We start from the raw sequence: 6,003 nt of genomic DNA, 5'->3' as shown, positions 1-6,003 counted from the left end.
TGCCTCAAGTTGCATGGATTTTTGCATGAGAATTTGTTGGATCAATTAGCAAAATACAAATGAGATCAAACATCCAAGTCAAGCCCAAATTGCAAGTCAAAAGTCAAGGGGAAAGCATGGGATTCCAAAAGATCTTAAGATGCCAAATGCAAGCATTAATCGGGTGATTAATCGCACATTTAATCACCCACATAGGATTCTCCAAGGAATTAAGAGAGGAATTAAGGCAAATAACCGAGGAACACATGACCCCGATCGGGGTTGGCGGCCCCGATCGGGGTTGCATGCCCTTTGGTTTCTTACGTTTCCTTCTCCTCTCCTATAAATAGGAGAGGTATTCCTAGGTTTTAGGCATCTGATTTTACGTCCAAGTTTACTACAATAAGCCTCAAGCATTATAAGTTTTCTCTCATTAGTTTTCATTTTAATTTATAAGTTGTTAAGCATTCCTTAGTTAATCTTTCAACATTTGTACTTCAAGATATTCTCGAGCATTTGATATTCAAGCTTTTGGTTATTTGTTATTTGTTCTTCCATATAAGTTCTCCTTTATAAGGTATTTCTAATTCCAAGTTTACAATTTACATTATTGCTTTAGTTACCACATAGTTATTATAATCAAGTATCTCATATTTACTTTAGTTTTATTCTTTTCGCATGTTATATCACCTAATTAATATAATTCATATAACCACGTTCAATATTTCTTATAATTTAGTTTGCATTTTACATCTTAGTATGAGTAGCTAAATTTCCTAGTCTAAAGGCTAGGGGAGCCATGCAAAATCAAATATATAACATGTTTAAATAAGTTTATAATAATATTGTTCAATTGTTTCCATCACATGTTCGCTTTGTTACGCTTAATCTTTGATTATCGGCCGTAGTCGTAGATTAAATTTGTTCATTCGTTCTAAAGTCGAGAGGCACGGAATTGAATTAGACTAAGCATGTGTGGTAGGACGAACTAGTCATGGACGAGAGTTTTTCTAGGACCCGGTCTATGGTTGATACTAATGCCGTAAGGTGGGTATCTTTAAGCCTAAACAATTGACAAAATTATTAGTATTGAGTTTAATATGTTCATATGTTTACCTTTGCATGAGTGACCCGAACCCTTTAGACTATCTCCTATCATATTATTTACATTGCATTTTATTAATCACCAACCAAACAAACCAAACCCAAATCGTAATCGAACTTGATAAAAATCTACCCATAGCAATTCACGACGTAATTCCCGTTTCTTTGTGTTCGACCCCTATTACTACATTAATTTGTGTCTAGGGAAATTATCTTTGCATAGGTACGCGATAAACCTATCAAATTTTGGCGCCGTTGCCGGGGGCACGGTTTTATTGCTTTTTGAATTGTCGATTTTTATCTTGTTTCCTTTGTCTTGGGGAACACTTGTTCCTTGAGACTGTTACTTATCACTTCTCTAGAAATTGTTGTCTTATGCCCAGGTCCTCTCGTAGTGGAGAATTGCTTTCACCGGATTCCGATCCCGAGAAAACATTTAGGAGAAGACGACGTTTTTGGAAGGAAGTGAAAGAAGCTACTTCACCCGTACAAGTTGAAAGTGCTAGAAAGTCTTACTTAGACGATCTAGAGGTTCTTGAAGAGGAGGAGGTTTCTTATTCATCAACTCCACCACCACCACCACCACCATCTACTACCAAAAAGATGGTGAAACTTTCCGATCACTCAAAGCCCACCGCGGCCATGCTTCTGGCCGGAATCACAACAACTCAAATCACCGCACCGGACTTCGAGATCAAACCGGCTTTCATTAGCCTTGTGGAGAGGAAGCAATTTGGGGGAAGTACTTTGGAGGATCCCAATTTGCATGTGCAAAGCTTTTGTGACTATTGCTCCATGATCCGGCAAACGGGCGTCACTCAAGCCCAAATAAGGGAAGTACTTTTCCCTTTCTCTTTGAAGGACAAGGACAAGCTTTGGATCAATAGCCTTGACCACACCGCCATGGGAATCACCAATTGGGAGACTTTGGCTCTTGCTTTTTATCAAAAGTTTTTTCCACTAGAGAAAACTCAAACTTTGAGGAGCCAAATTACTAGATTCCGTCAACAAGCTCTTGAGAGCTTATATGAGGCTTAGGAGAGGTACAAAGAGTTTCAAAGACAATGCCCACATCATGGTCTAGATGTTTGGTTTCTAGTAATAACATTCTACAATGGATGTTGTGCCGAGTCCCGAAGGATTCTTGATTCCGCCAACAATGGGCGGCTTGATCAAATTGACACCGACCTTGCTCATGCAATCTATGGCGGTCCATGATGCCCAATATGTCAATTACGGAGTTGTTCCATCTAAAGGTAAAGAAGAATCCTCTAACAACTCCGTTTTGCTAGCTCAAATTGCTTTGCTCCAACGACAATTGGCGGAAAGGGATGCTAGAGATTCCGTTCAACAAGTCAATGCCATGTCCTCAACAAGCCAAATCGTTGTGTGTGAAGGTTGCGGAGGTGTGGGTCACTATGCCGCTCATTGCCAAGCCCCCATTGAAGAGGTAAATGACTTTCTAGCATTAAGACAAAATGCACAAAATGCTTATCCACCGGGTACATTCTCAAACACATATAACCCAAATTCAAGATTTCACCCGAATATGTCTTATAGAAGCAACAATGTGCTAAATCCTCAACCACAACCCCCACCACAACAAAATGCCTATGTCCCTCAACAACAAAAATATATCCCTCCACCGGGGTATCAAAATCAACAAAGGCCCCCACAAAACAATTTCCAACAAACTCAACCTCCACCACAAAATGCCCAACAAAATAACCAAGAGGGAGGTAAGCTTGAGGGCTTGATAATCCATATGCAAAAGGAATTGTTGGCTCAAATCCAAAAGAATGAGCAAGCTCAAAATGCCGCAATCAAAATGTTGGAGCAACAAATGGCTCAATTGGCCTCATCTAGCTCTTCAAGGAAATCGGGTCAACTACCCCCTCAAGGTGAGCAACCACATGCTACCCTTAATGCTATCTCCTTCAGAAGTGGTACAAAATATGACGGGCCATCCATGCCCAAAGATGATGAGGAGGTACTTGTTGAGTTGGAGGTCTCTCCAAATGATAAGGAAATTGAAGAAATACCCAAGAAAGTGGATGACCCACTTGTTTGTTGAGAAAGTCAAGGAAGTGGAGGATGCTCCTCCAAAGAAAGATGTTGAAGCAAAGATTCCGAAAAAAAGTCAAAGTGCCATTTCCTCATAGATTGGCAAAGCATCAAAAGAATTCCCAACTCGGTAAATTCATGGAAGTTGTGAAGAATTTACAGGTAACCGTTCCTTTTACCGAATTAATCACTCAAATTCTATCTTACACTAAGTTCATGAAAGACATTTTAACTAAGAAGAGGACTTTTGATGAGGTTGAAACAATAGCTCTCACCACCGAGGTGAGTGCTCTTTTGCAAAACAAGTCCCCTCCTAAGTTAAAAGATCCCGGTAGCTTTTCTATTCCATGCACAATTGGCACCTACCAAATTGATAAAGCTTTATGCGATTTAGGTGCTAGTGTGAGTGTAATACCTTACTTTATTTGTGCTAATCTTAATATGGGAGTCTTAAAATAATGCACTAGTGTCACATTGCAAATGGCGGACCGTTCTATAAAACGCCCTTTGGGAGTTTTGGAGGATGTTCCCGTTAAGGTTGGTAAGTTTTTCATTCCGGTTGATTTTATTGTTCTTGACATGGCCGAAGATGTCTAAATCCCAATCATTTTGGGAAGACCATTTTTACACACCGCGGGTGCGTTGATTGATGTCAAGAACGATAAAATTACATTGAAAGTGGGTGACGATAAGGTCACATATAATTTGAATAGTGCCATGAAGAGTCCTATGATAGAAGAGTCTTGTTATTCTATTGACATTTTGGATGTTGTTGACATTGTTATAGAAGACTCTACACCTCGATCTTTATCTAAATATCCCTTGGAGGCACTCTTGCTTTTAGAATCATTTACAGGTGATGATGAGATTGGAATGAGGAAATTGATGATTTGGAGCAAGAATAGGATGGAGAGGAGCTATCATTGGAGGAGAGCTCACACTTTATAGGCTTGGTTGCTACACCTCAAGATGTTGAGGTACAAAAACCCGAGCTTAAGCCCCTTCCTTCCAATTTGAGGTATGCTTTTCTAGATGATGAGGGGATGTGTCTGGTAATCGTTAGTGCTAAATTAGATGAGAGTCAATTGGCTAAATTGCTTCATGTCTTAAGGTCTCACAAGAAAGCCATTGGTTATAAACTTGATGATTTAAAAGGCATAAGTCCCGAATTTTGCATGCACCGAATCAATCTTGAGGAAGATCATAAACCATGTGTCCAAGGTCAAAGACGACTAAATCCTAACATGCAAGAAGTGGTCAAAAAGGAAGTGCTTAAATTGTTAGATGCGGGAATTATCTATGCGATTTCCGATTCTAAATGGGTGAGTCCGGTCCAAGTGGTTCCTAAGAAAGGAGGAACTACCGTAGTAAAAAATGATAAAAATGAGTTAATTCCAACTAGAGTTGTGACGGGTTGGAGAATGTGCATTGACTATAGGAGGCTAAATCTAGCTACTAAGAAAGACCACTACCCATTACCTTTTATTGACCAAATGTTGGAAAGGTTGGCATGTCACAAATACGTTTGCTACCTAGATGGTTATTCCGGGTTCTTTCAAATACCCATTCACCCGGATGACCAAGAGAAGACCACGTTTACATGTCCCTATGGTACATTTGCCTACTGTAGAATGCCTTTTGGTCTTTGTAATGCCCCCGCCACTTTCCAACGTTGCATGATAAGCATCTTTTCCGACTACATTGGGTCTATCATGTAGGTGTTTATGGATGATTTTAGTGTCTATGGTTCTTCTTTTGATGCTTGTTTGACTAACTTGTCCAACTTTTGAAGCGTTGTGAGGAAGTTGATTTAATGTTGAATTGGGAAAAGTGCCACTTCATGGTAAACGAAGGAGTGGTGCTTGGTCATATTATTTCAGAAAGAGGAATTGAAGTGGACCGTGCTAAGGTCCAAGTTATTGAACAACTACCCCCACCGGTAAATGTGAAGAGTGTAGGGAGTTTCTTAGGCCATGCGGGTTTCTACCGCCGTTTTATTAAAGATTTTTCTAAGATTGCCAAACCTCTTACGAAGCTTTTTTTAAAAGATGATCCCTTTGTGTTTACTAACGATTGTCTTGAGTCTTTTAATAGGATTAAGAAGGCTTTGATTTCCGCACCTATCATCCAATCACCGAATTGGAACTTGCCATTCGAGCTCATGTGTAATGCAAGTGACTATGCGGTAGGTGCCGTGCTAGGACAAAGAAAGGACAAGGTTTTCCATGCTATCTACTACGCTAGCAAAACCTTGGATGCGGCTCAAATCAATTATGCCACGACGGAGAAAGAGCTACTTGCCATTGTCTATGCCTTAGACAAATTCCGCTCTTACTTGATTGGTTCCAAAGTCATTGGTCATACCGATCATGCCGCATTGAAGCATCTCCTAGCCAAACAAGAAGCTAAGCCAAGGTTGATAAGAGGGATCTTGCTCTTGCAAGAATTTGATCTTGAGATTAAAGACAAAAAGGGGGCCGAAAATGTTGTTGCCGATCACTTATCCCGTTTGAAATTCAATGATGGAGGTATTGAGTTACCTATTGATGATTCCTTCGCCGACGATGTTCTAATGATGTTGGAAGCCAATACTCCTTGGTATTCCGACATAGCCAACTACCTAGTTGGAAGAGAATTGCCACCCAACCTTTCATATCAACAAAGGAAGAAGTTCTTACATGATGCCAAGTTCTTCCTATGGGATGATCCACATTTGTTCAAACATTGCTCCGATGGGCTATTCCGGAGATGTATCCCAAATGGGATGTGAAAGGGGTGCTAGAAGGATGCCATTCTTCTCCTTATGGTGGTCATCATGGACCATCCAAGACCGTTGCAAAGGTGTTGCAATTCGGC

At 40.2% G+C, this 6,003-nt stretch overlaps 1 non-coding gene across 1 annotated transcript; it reads right to left on the bottom strand.

Moving 5' to 3' along the window:
- Positions 1 to 2,056: 2,056 nt before the first annotated feature.
- Positions 2,057 to 2,165, bottom strand: LOC141616596 (small nucleolar RNA R71). Its single transcript, XR_012530933.1, has one exon. It is a non-coding gene; the product is annotated as a small nucleolar RNA R71 (small nucleolar RNA).
- Between the last annotated feature and the right edge of the window lie 3,838 nt (positions 2,166 to 6,003).

The sequence above is a fragment of the Silene latifolia genome, chromosome 11 (genome assembly GCF_048544455.1).
Source record: "Silene latifolia isolate original U9 population chromosome 11, ASM4854445v1, whole genome shotgun sequence".
Taxonomy (NCBI): Eukaryota; Viridiplantae; Streptophyta; class Magnoliopsida; order Caryophyllales; family Caryophyllaceae; genus Silene; species Silene latifolia.
Note: the sequence above shows the minus strand (reverse complement) of the source record. Positions and strands in the feature narration are given on the sequence as shown.